Source organism: Protopterus annectens, chromosome 17.part0 (assembly GCF_019279795.1).
Source record: "Protopterus annectens isolate FY-2018-M chromosome 17.part0, PAN1.0, whole genome shotgun sequence".
Taxonomy (NCBI): Eukaryota; Metazoa; Chordata; order Ceratodontiformes; family Protopteridae; genus Protopterus; species Protopterus annectens.
In genome coordinates, this window is record NC_056751.1 from 40,041,046 (window position 1) to 40,053,861 (window position 12,816).

Below are 12,816 nucleotides of genomic sequence, written 5' to 3' on the forward strand. Positions count from 1 at the left end.
GTCGTTGATTTGTTCTCCTCCATCCCTTATGAGGAGGGCAAAGTTATGCTGGAGGAAATAGTCTTTGCGTATGAAGGAATGTCTAGAAATGATAAGTTAGCTAGTCTATGGCTCATGGACTTGATACTGAAAAATAATTATATAATTTACAAAGGAGAATTTTTTCAGCAGGTCAAGGGTGTGGCTATGGGGGCCGCTTGTGCCCCCACCTATGCCAACCTTATCCTGGCATATTGGGAAGAGAAATATGTCCTTGATTCTGAATATAAAAATTGTTGGGTTTTATACAGGAGATATCTGGACGATATAGTGATCCTGTGGACTGCTGGAAGAGAGAAGCTAAATGAGTTCTTAATTTATATCAATGGTACCACCAGTTTTTTAAGATTCACACACAATTGCTCCCCTAATAATTTGATCTATTTGGATGTGGAACTATACAAATGGGAAGGAGAATATGCAACTAGGGTCTTTAGAAAACCCACTTATTGTAATTCCTTCCTTCACTTCCAAAGTGCTCATCCAAAACATTGTAAGAGGAACATCATAAAGGGGCAGTTGGTCAGAGGTAGCCGAATGACAAGTTTAGACAAGGATTTTGAAGTTGAATGTGAATTGTTAGGTAAAATGTTCGCAGAGAGAGGCTACCCTAACAATTTTGTCCAACTTATAACTAAAGAAGTGGTAGAAGGAAGGAAAAAGAAAGCTTTTATTCATTCATCTGAATAAAGTGGTTTTAACTAAAAGGATTGGATTGCAGTTTTTGGGACCCTTGCTTGTGGTGGCGATTTTCCATCTTCGTTTACTGCTTGGTGGTGTTTTTGATTCTAAATTGCTTAAAGGATTACTGCTCAGGTTATGGACCACACATGATAGATTGGCATTCTGCTTAGTTTACGGGTAAAGCCTGCAAAGATGACTGCAAGTCTCTAACAAATGTAATGAGATTCTGAAAATACTGTAATCCTGTTCTTTATTACAAATACTGTCATATGCATTTCAATACCTAAGGCTTATACGTTATCTAGTTATGTAAATATTCTCTGCATGGCAACAACGAAAAGGCTTTCAATGTTGGTAATTCTTTAACAGTATGCTTATTAAAGCTTACTTGCATCTTACAATCTCTGACAAGCTTACCTGATGTTCATTAAAGCATTGCTGCTTAAACACAGAGCAACAGGGCACTGCGACAGCATGCATTTTCTGAATAATTAGAAGCATAAATCAACAGTATAAAAATAGGACAGAAAACCAGAACATTCTGCAAAATCAAGGACAGATGAAAGGCCACGGTCGTACTTATGGTCTGCCTTGGATGGGGGAATACTCTGCACACTTACACTGCATAACTGCTCCTTGCCTTGTTTGGACACATCCAGAACCACTACAATAGGGAGTGGGGTGCAACAAGTATGTCACAATTTGAAATGTCTCTGGCTGACAGTGATGGCTCTGACACTCATACCTCACAACCTCAGAGCAAGAAATCTGGACAAAGCCATACATAGAAGTGGGACACAGGCCCAAAAATAAGGACAATTTTTAAATATTGCTCTTATAAACTTAGAAAGTAGTAGGGCTTGCATTAGTATGAATTTTCTGAAGGGTATGAAATCTGAAACTCAAATGTCTGCCATTATTTTCTAACTTCAATCTTTAATGATTTGCCACTAATTTGCCAGAAAACCACAATGTTATGAAAAACAGACCAAATATGTGCTGCAAAAATATAAAATTGACACACAATACAGCTGGGAACCTGTCAAAGAAAGGACACCTTTTTAATATTAGTACTGTTAACCTGAGCAGCTGACAAAATAAGAGCATCTGCATGCATTTCTGAAATAAAAGTAATCTATAAGTCTGATCATTGCAGCTATTTATAATTGGAAACCCTCCACGTTTTCTTCCAAAATTGTCATTTTTTCAGAGGGATTATTAGGGGGAGAGCAACATTTTAAGCCAAAATTGGGGACAGTTGAGAGGTTTGGATATTCCTAATTCTATAAAGCGATTTATTTGCACGTACCTCTCAACCTCTTAATGCAGGAAATCTGGACAAGGCCAAATATATTGGGGGAACATACAAACAGTACTAAAAATTGCTCTTGTATAAACTTGACAGTTAATAGAATAACAGGTCTTGCTTTAGCATGCATTTTCCTGAGGTTTATAACATCTGAAACTCAAGGTCTGTCATTATTTAGTGACTTCATTCCTAAATGATTTGCCAGAAAATCACAAATTTTATGAGGAACAAACTAAAAATAATTAACAAAAATCTATTCATTCTGCAAAAATCTGGACAGTTGAGAAGTATAGTTCAGCTGGGGCAGTCTTTGAGTTTGCTGCCCTTCCCCCTCACAAAATCATGGTCGAATGGATACTTCCCCCTGCTGCCATTCCAATGTCCCATTCCTTGGTTATTTCACCACATTTACCATAAACACTGTAATGTGCATACTGCTTTACTTCTGTGATGATATGGATTTCATTTGAAAGTTTTATTTTGCATTTTACAGCATAAACTAATAGATATCTGCTAAACAAAGCAATGCAGTCTCACAATGAAAATAGACTTAGCATTAAAACTTCTCTGCCCTTGAAACTCACATTCATTGAAACAGCATTGAAACCCACATTCAAAGAAAATACATTTTGCCAGTGGCAGATAAAGATTAACTTTGGGCTGTTTTCAAATCATAGGCCCCTTGAACACAAAACATACACATGCTCTTTGATACACCTTCCTGATTGTATTAAATTATATTCCTTGTACAATACAGTACAGTTGTTAGACGGCATTTTAAATTTATTGTTTTGAACATTTTTCAAGTAAACAATGAAACAAAATGCATGCAGCATTAACGACAAAACTGCCCAATTCAGAACATTTCCATCATAAAAAAGCCTACTCGAACTTCTACAGTCCACCAGTATCAGTAAATATGCACAATCTCTGAAGAAGTAAAAGCAACATACCACTATGCCAAATCATCTGTTTTGTGAAAGAGAGGAAGACTGAAGGCTACTGAATGGCTACCATTTAGTGAATTCAGTTCTCACCATAGCTGTCACCCTTTTAGCACAAAACATCTGAACAAAGCCAATAATGAGGGAATACAATCCCAAAAAATAGGGACAAATTTCAAATATCCATGTTATAAATTTTGAAAATTGCTAAAATAAAAGGTTTTGTGTTACCATGTACTTTCTGAAGAATATGAAGTCTGAAATTCAAATGCCTGTTATTTTTATTTAACATTTGTTAACCAGGAAAGTCTGACTTGGAACAAAAGCCAATTTTCAGTAGAACAAGGAGAAACACTGCACACACATGTTCTTTGTATAATGGCAGGACATGCAGACTCCACACCAAAAGCACCCCAGCCAAGAATCAAACCAGAGAACCTGTAGCTGGCAGGCAACAATGCTACCAGTGCACCACTGACTTTGCAAGGAAAAACAAGCACACATAAACCACAGATTTTATGAGGAACAGAACAAATATGAGGCAAACATCTGCAAATTTTTTTTTTTACAAATGGTGGTGGGTAGGGAATTCAGGCCCTTGCCACCTGCACCCAAGGTACAGGGTTCAAGCCTGAGTATTCTCTACCCCCCACCATATAATAACTGGGGCATTTACGCACACACACACATATGAGTCTTCTGTATGCTAAATCAGTTGTTCTCTGCTCCACACTAATAATCCAGTCACCATGAAAGCAAGCTCGTCTCAGCCTGCACAAGCTAATGGCTGGTTTCTGACTTGATGACGCAGTCTGATTTCCTTCTCTTCTGTGTGGTCATCACCGCACAGACTTCTGGGGCTGCAGGACAGAGATGCCTTTCTCCTGTATCCAGACTGCCTAGAGTTCTGTGAGTACCAGGAAATACATGTGCACATGCGTGGAGTTCCGGTACTCTTGATTTTATTTTTTTTTATTTTCGTCTTTCTTTTCTACAGGTGGGGGGGCTGCAGTCCTACAGTCCTATAGCACAAGCCACCCCTGGTGGAGGGAGAGTAACCAGGACTGCAGCAGTGAATACACTTGAACATCTACACTTCTGGTAAGTGTACACAACTGTACTATGTTCTTCGTGTTTCACTGTTGCAGTCATCACATTTGGGTAGATTCCCAAAGCTATGGTCGGGAGGACGGATTTAAACAGCATTAGGACCGGCAATAAGGCCCTGCAAAACAGCAGTGGCAAAGCCAGCTCTGGATTTAGAGAAAATTGGTAAGTGATAATGCTTGGTGAAAGTATGAACTTAACTCCAGGTAGCAGCTTCTAGAATATCCCTTGTAGGAATACCTCTGAGAAAGGCTGCAGAAGTAGATGCAGCCTTGGTGGAATGGGATCTGATCTCCTGGGGGATAGATTTTCCATGGTATTTATAGCAGAAATTAATACAATGGCTTATCCATTTGGAAATGGTTTGCTTTGAAATAGCCTTTCCCTCTGCCCCTGCAGCAAATGCCACCAGCAGTTGTTCAGATTTTCTTCGAGATTTAGTCCTGTCCAAATAAAATCTAAGTTGTGTGTGTACATCCAATGAATGTAGAATCCGCTCCCCCCTTGTTCTGTGGATTGAAAAAGAAAGTTGGCAAATGAATGGACTGATTAAGAGCCACACTGGATACCACCCTTGGGCATGAAGGATGGGTTGGTCCTGAGTGACACCCTGTCCACATGAAAGATGATGAAAGGCTCCACTGCCATAAGGACCTGTAATTCAGAAATCCTTCTAGCCGAAGTGATTGCTAAAAGGAAGGCTGTTTTCCAGGAAAGAAATTTTAAGTCTGCAGTAGCAGCTGGCTCGAAAGGAGGGAGAGTGAGTTTCTCCAATACAAAGTTAAGGTCCCAGGCAGGGGTTGGAGCTCTCCTGGGTGGCCTCAAGTTTTTGTCCCCTCTGAGATACTGCTTTAGCAGAGGATGAGAGAAGGGGGGTTCTGTGTTGTAATGAGCTGAAATGGCTGAGGCATGGATTTTTAAGGAAGAAAAAGACAGACCCTTGTGAAGCATCTCAGTTAAGTATTGCAAAATCTGAGTTAAACTGGACAATGCCATGCTCATCCCTTGAGACTGAATCCAAGCACAGAATCATTTTCAATTATTAGCATAAGATTTTCTAGTACTAGGTCTTCTCGCCTCCACAATTACATCCATTGCAGGTTTGCTGAGGGATGCTAAGGGGGAATTTAAGTGATTAGCCACGCTGCACGATTCAATGTTTGGAGCTGAGGGTGCAGAATTTGGTTGTTCTGCTGAGACAGTAAGGAATGTGTCTGGGGCAGGTGCCATGGAGAAATTTGTGACAAACTGCGTAGGAGTGGGAACCAGTGTTTGCAAGGCCAGTCTGGAGCAATCAAAATCATTTTTGGTTTGTCCCGTTTGACTTTTAGTAGAACTTTGGAGAGTAGAGGCAGAGGGGGAAAGGCATAGACTGATAGGTTTTCCCAGCTGAAGGACAGAGCATCCACTTTCCAGGATTTTTTGTGAGGAGTTCTTGTGCAAAATTTATCCAACTGGTAGTTTTGGGGTGAGGCAAAAAGATCTAGGTTTGGGCTCCCACATTTGCGTGTCAACATGGTGAAAATTCATGGTTCCAGTTTCCATTCGTGTGGGTCCATGAGATTTCTACTTAGTTCGTCTGACAAAATATTCAGCTTTCCTGGCAGGAATTGAGCTTGTAGTTGTACTTGATAGCTCAAGGCTGTGTTCCACAATACCATGGCTAGTCTGCAGAGGGGGTAGGAAAAGTTTATGTACCACATAACTGTGGTGTTGTCCGTCTTTACCATTAGTTGTCCTGGACGAAGGTAGTCCTTGAAGGCTGTCATAGCATTCTGTGCAGCTAGCATTTCTTTTTGATTGATATGAAGGTGCATTTGATTTGGGCTCCATTTGCCCTGAATGCACTTCCCTGCCAGATGAGCCCCCCATGCATAGTCTGATGCGTCTGCAGTTAGGGTTTGGGCGGCAGGGGGTGGTGTGAATGGCAGTCCCTTGTTTTGGCGGCAGGTCTCTGCCCACCATAGGAACTCTAGTTGCAGGCAAGATATGATAGGAATCACTGTTTCCAGGCTGTGACAACGCTGACTCCATACACTTTTTAAGTACCACTGAAGTTTCCTCATATGCAGTCTTGCATATGGAATTAGAAGAATGCAGGAGGCCATGAACCCTAAAGGCTTGCAGTATTTGTCTTGCAGATAGCAGGGTTTTTGTGGCCACCTGTTTGAAGTACGTCACCAAATGAAGTTGCTTTTCTGGCGTAAGGAAAGCCATCTGGGCAGTTGTAAAGCTTGCGCCCAGGAATGTAATTTTTTGAGAGGGTACCAGTTGTGATTTCTTTTTGTTTATGGTGTACCCCAGACAAGTTAGAACCCTTTTTACAAATGCCAGATGTTTTAGAAGAATGGCCTTGTTTTCTGCCTGAATTAGACAATCGTCCAGGTATGGATATATTTGACTATTTCTTTGCCTGCAAAAGGCAATTACTGGAGCCAGGCACTTTGTAAATACCCTGGGCAGAGTGGATAAGACAAAGGGCAGTGCAGAGAACTGATAATTCAAGTAGCCTGCTTTAAAGCAGAGATATCTTCTGCAAGATTCCCTGAATGGGATATGCAGGTAAGCCTCTTTTAAATCTAGAGTTGCCTAGCATAGGAAGTAACTGGTGAAGAGTCAGCATCTTAAATTTTGGAATGTCCAGAAATGTGTTTAGAGTAGACAGGTCCAGAATTGGATGCCATGATCTGTCTTTTCTGGGTACCAGGAAAAGTCTCGATTAGAAACGTTGTCCCTTTTCCTCTTCTGGTACTAGTTAAATTCCCCCATGTTTAAGAGGGAAAGTACTGGTTTCTGAGCCTCTGCCTACTGATTTGGGGGCAGGTCTGGTCATCCATTTGTAGTTGGCAATGTGTGGAAATGAAATCTGTATCCCTGGGACACTATAGCAACAATAGAACGACAAAATGTCACAAAACAAAACTGGTGCAGGACTCAAGAACTTTAGCACAGCTCGAACAGTGAAGCTCTTTTATTGAATGATACAATATAGACACTCGACTGGTTAAGCGCTTTCATCTGTTAATATACAGACTTCCTCAGAACCAGTATTTTAAAAGTACCCATAGTTTAAATAGCAAATTTGACGCCAAAAATTTTAAATTCTAAATCACTTAAAAAAACATCCTCCTATATAACATGATATAAAATTATGCAATATATGCAAATACATTCCAATAATACATTCTAAAAATTCCTCTAATGGAATTCAAAAATCCATTTTAAAATCTATTTACTAGTTTATATCCTAAAAATATATATAAATAAATATAACAATCATATACTCATCTACTATAAATACATAAGTGCAATATAAATAAGTGCAATATAAATACTAACTAAGAACTAAAAAAGGTTTAATACTAATACTTTCATTAATGCCTGGATATCTAGTGGCATCTGTAAGTATCTGCCACTTGCTTTCTTTCATTGCTAACAACACTTTCCAATTCCCTCCTTGTGCATAGCTATCTACCTGATCGATAATAGAAAATTTAAAATAATGTTGATCCCCTTTGTCACATAAATGTTTATACAATGCATTATTCATATCTTTTACTTGAATTTTATAATAATGTTCATATATACGTTTTTTTATCTGTCTCTCGGTTTTTCCTATATAAAATGCTGGGCAGGCAAGGCATGTAGCAATATAAACTACCTGCTTGGAATTACAATTGCCTGCCCTGCACTTCACATATGTCTTGTTAATGTCTTCAAGCTTAATGCCTACCACTTCATTAATACGCCCACACTGTTTGCGTGATCCACATTTACTAGTCCCTTTTAATGTATTCTTAGGTTTTACAAATTTGTTTGCCCTTTCCACTAACCTTTTAATATTTGGTGCTGTTTTATATGGAAAGTACGGATGACTACCTAGTCTCGTAACAATATTTTCTGATATTGTTATCAAATCCCAGTGTCTGTGTACTATTTCCTTAACTAAGTTCACGTATGGTGTATACATCAAAACACATGCTCTATTTCTACCTTCACATGCCAAATGATTATTTTTTGTATCAATGTCTACACAGGCAAATTTAAATTTACCTAATAATGGTATATATTTACTACCCCATTGCTTTTTTATATAATCTGTTACATCTTTTAACATGGTAAAGGGTATCCCCTATTCCTAAACATATTGGAAATAAACTCTAATTCAACTTCCATTACTTCCTTAGTGGATGATATGCGGGCAGCTCTAATACATTGTCCCTTGAAGACATTTTTAAACATATAAGGTGGATGATTACTATTAAATTCTATGTAGTCATTTGAAAATGTAGTTTTCCTATATATCCTAGATGCAAAACCTCCACTAGAATGACTTATATACGTATTTAGGAAAGAAATACCCTTTTCATTATATTATAAGTAAATCTAAGAAAATCCGTCGTTCCATTGATGTATTCAATAAATTCGCTTATTTTTTTCTTTTGGACCTTTCCATAAAATAAATAAATCATTTAAAAATCTAACAAAATGCTATATCCAACTAAAATCTACTTTTGAACAGGAATTCAGACTCCCATTGCAACATAACAAGATTAGCGAAAATGGGGGCACACGAAGCCCCCATGGCCACACCTCTACTCTGTCTGAAATATTCGCCTTGAAATAATATGTAATTATAATCAAGAACTAAGGCCATCATGTCCGTTATTAAGCTAATCTTTTCCCAACTCAAGTTGGAATAATTCCTCAAACTATTACTAAAATATTCAAGTCCAATTTCTCTAGGTATACTTGAAAATAAGTCCATAACATAAATGGTTAAAAAAATCAAATTTTCATTCCATAAATCTGGTGATAACTTACCTAAAAAATTCCAGGAATCCTTAATCAAATGTGGAATATTTTCATACACATGTTTGGTCCATCTGTCAATAGCAACTCCCATATTGTATGTTTTAGATTTAGATCCTGAAATAATAGGTCTAAATGGAGGATTTCTAATAGATTTATGTACCTTAGGAATAACTATAATATTGGCCAATATATGGTAATTTACCTTCAAAAATGTTTAAATATCATTTGTTATTCTATTATCGATCAAGTATTCCTCAAGGGCCAAATCTATCCTTTTGTATCCTATATTAATTTGATTTATGGATACCACTTCATAATTACCTGACAAGTACAAAATATTATGTATTTGTGCATTGTAATCAAAAGTATTGTATACTACAATACCGCCCCCCTTGTCAGGTTTCATTATTCTTATTTCATTGTTATGCATTAATTGATTCAAGCACATCTGTTCATTAAATGTTAAATTATCCTTAAAAACCTTATTGTATATATTTCCTGTCTTAATGTTATTATTCAGCCAATAAATATCTTTGCATACCATTTTTTCAAAATTTGCTACCTGTGTATTAGAAACTGGGATGTATGTACTTTTTTTAATAAGATCCTTATGCACTATTGATTTCACATTGTCTTCATTTTGCCCAAATTGTATGGCTAAATTTAGCCTTCTACAATACAATTTAATTTCTTTAATAGTGTCAACTACATTAAATCCTGTATTGGGAATGAATTTCATACCCTTACTAAACAACGTGAAAAATTCCTGACTGATGTCTAGATCATTGTAGTTAAACACATTAAAGCCATTAAAAGAATGTAAGATACCATGTCCTACATTGACTTCATCACTTATATCATTCTCATCCTCATAAAAACTATTATTATGCAGTAAAATATTAACGCTTGTTCCTACTGAATGATTAATAGACATATGACAAATAGGTTTATCCGATGTTGACTTCTCCTTTTCCTGACCAGTCATAGTACATTTCATCGTTCCCTCCTGTTCCATTGGGTGTACTGCTTCTTGGGGGCTGGATAAAATCTGCCCCCTTGAAAATTTTCTTCCCTGTCCAGATACCTTGATCTATTCCTATAACTACTGTGTCTCCCTTTTTCTACAGCTGATCTATCTTGTGGCCAAATATATGCTCTATTATTCTGATACTGTTCCTTATCACGCTGGATCTTTCTATTTTTCCTGTTATATACACTAAATGCCTTGTTTTCAGCTGTGTGAAACTGTTTATCATATAAATCCTTCCACTGTTCAAATGCAGTATCCTTAATATCTTCATTTAACCTTTCCACTTCTCTGACTAAAATAGTTTCTCATCATTAATTTTCATTAACAGTTTCATATATGCAAAACCAAAGCCATCAAACATATTATTAAATTCATTCATAATGCCTACTTTATATTCAACACCCAAAGGTAGCTTAAAAAATCTAAGTCCTTTGGGAACAACTTGTATGGCAATACATTTCGCTAAATAGGCATTATCAATTTTAATGTTCTTAATTTGAAATAATTTTTTACCCAACATCAGTATCATATCTTTTATAGAGTCATTTGAAATGCTCAAATGCCTCCCATCATTGACCACATATGAATGTTCATCCACATTTACAAAATCATACTCGTCACTTAAAAACTGATCCATAACATCATTTTTCTGATTATAAGCATATTTGGAGTCCACAATTTTGTGTCCCGATGGTTTTTTAGATTTTAGGTCAATGTATGGACTGGAAACAATTTTATTACGAACAACAGTACCTTTAGAATGCTCACTTTGCGCCTTCGTTGTCGCTGCATATGTTTTAACAGGCTGACGGCTCTTGGGTCGTGCCCCATTGCGTTCCGCTTCATCCCTCGTGTGGAATAAACTAAAATCAAAAGTAAATTCGTTTCCTGGTGACAAATTAATATTTGTATTCTTGTTAGTATATTCCATTGAGTCTTGTAAGGACTGTACGCCACCATGATCCACGCACAACTGCCCATTTGGAATATTGATTTATGTACTAATGCCATTTCCTGTTGGTGCATCAGAACGTATAACGGAAAAGCGTTTGGCTGAAGAAGTGCGTTCTGAAACAACACCTTGTTGCGGAACTTCGCAATGCGACTAACAAGTTCAATGAGTCTAGTGACTTCTGTCTGTAAAGAAGTGACCTCTGCCCGAAGCGACTCAAAATCCTCCCTGTTCAATGAAGCTTGTGTCTCGTATTTACTGCCTGTCATGCCAGTACAATGACCTCGTCCACAACAGCAACAATAGAACGACAAAATGTCACAAAACAAAACTGGTGCAGGACTCAAGGACTTTAGCACAGCTCGAACAGTGATGCTCTTTTATTGAATGATACAATATAGACACTCGACTGGTTAAGCGCTTTCATCTGTTAATATACACACTTCCTCAGAACCAGTATTTTAAAAGTACCCATAGTTTAAATAGCAAATTTGGCGCCAAAAATTTTAAATTCTAAATCACTTAAAGAAACATCCTCCTATATAACATGATATAAAATTATGCAATATATGCAAATACATTCCAATAATACATTCTAAAAATTCCTCTTTAAGTGATTTAGAATTTAAAATTTTTGGTGCCAAATTTGCTATTTAAACTATGGGTACTTTTAAAATACTGGTTCTGAGGAAGTCTGTATATTAACAGATGAAAACGCTTAACCAGTCGAGTGTCTATATTGTATCATTCAATAAAACAGCTTCACTGTTCGAGCTGTGCTAAAGTCCTTGAGTCCTGCCACCAGTTTTGTTTTGTGACATCCCTGGGACACTATATTTAAAACCCATTTGTCCTGGGTTATAAGATGCCAGTTTTTTGCATGAAGAGATAGTTTTACCCCCAAAGGGGCAGCTAAGAGGTAAGTGCTTGGTAATTTTAAAGGAAAGTCATTGAGCTTGTTTACCATAGGGAGGTGTCTTGTAATTTCCAGATTTGGAAGCGGAGGCACCCCATTGCTTAGTTCTGAAAGTCCCTTGGAACTGAAACCTGGTGTTTCTGGAATGTCTGGGTTTGGCTTGAGTGGCTCTGGAAGGAACTGGAAAGGATCAGTTCTTATTAGGCCAGTGCCTACTAAATCTTGGAGGTGAAATCTTTAACAGTTTGCATAGATTTAGCTTCATCTTCCATCTTTTTCAGAACTTCTTCAAGCCTTATTGCCAAACAGATGGTCCTGCTGCAAAGGAGCATCCAACAATTTTGCTTTGACATGATCAGGCAGAGATTGCTCCTTAAGCCAAGCATGCCTTCTAAGCACAGAACCAGTAACAGCAGCCCTGCAAGAGGCCTCCAAAGAATCAAAACCACATTGCAAAGTATGTTTTCCAACTTGTTCAGCTGAATGCAATAAATCCTGTAAATCCTTATTTTCCGCACAGTCAGAAATCAACATAATTTTCTGTTTAAGCAGTCCCATGATATGCTGTTGATATTTTAGCATATGGAATGGACAGTTTAAAGCCCTGATTGCCAAGGTTGCAGAAGTGTAAACCTTTTTACCCCTTCAATCCAGCGCCCTGGAGTCTCTATCAGAAGGGGTAGGATTTTTTGCAGTAGAAGCCGTAATGCCCTTGGGCCCCTGAGAAATGGTTTCAAGATCCGCAACAGGATTTTTGAAAAGGAATTGTGGGAGTCAGGAACCGTGTAGTATCTGCCTGGCTTACTAGGGGCCAGAGGCAGGGAATCAGGGGCCATACTGGATTCTGAAAACACATCAACAATGTCTAGTACAGGAGGTATAGCCAAAGGCCTACGCTGAGGAAGAAGGAGGAAATCCCTAAGCCTCTTTTTGGATTCAGAAAAATCCTGACTTTCCCAGTGTAAATGCTCCCTTAAGGTATGTAAAGTTTCCCCAAAAGAAAAATCCTCAGGAGGAGAA

The 12,816-nt window shown here is 37.9% G+C and overlaps 1 protein-coding gene across 1 annotated transcript in view; it reads right to left on the minus strand.

Annotated features, from left to right (window-relative positions):
• Positions 1-12,816, minus strand: part of WDFY3 (WD repeat and FYVE domain containing 3) — a 5,086,165-nt gene that overhangs the window by 3,613,523 nt on the left and 1,459,826 nt on the right. The window lies entirely within an intron of this gene.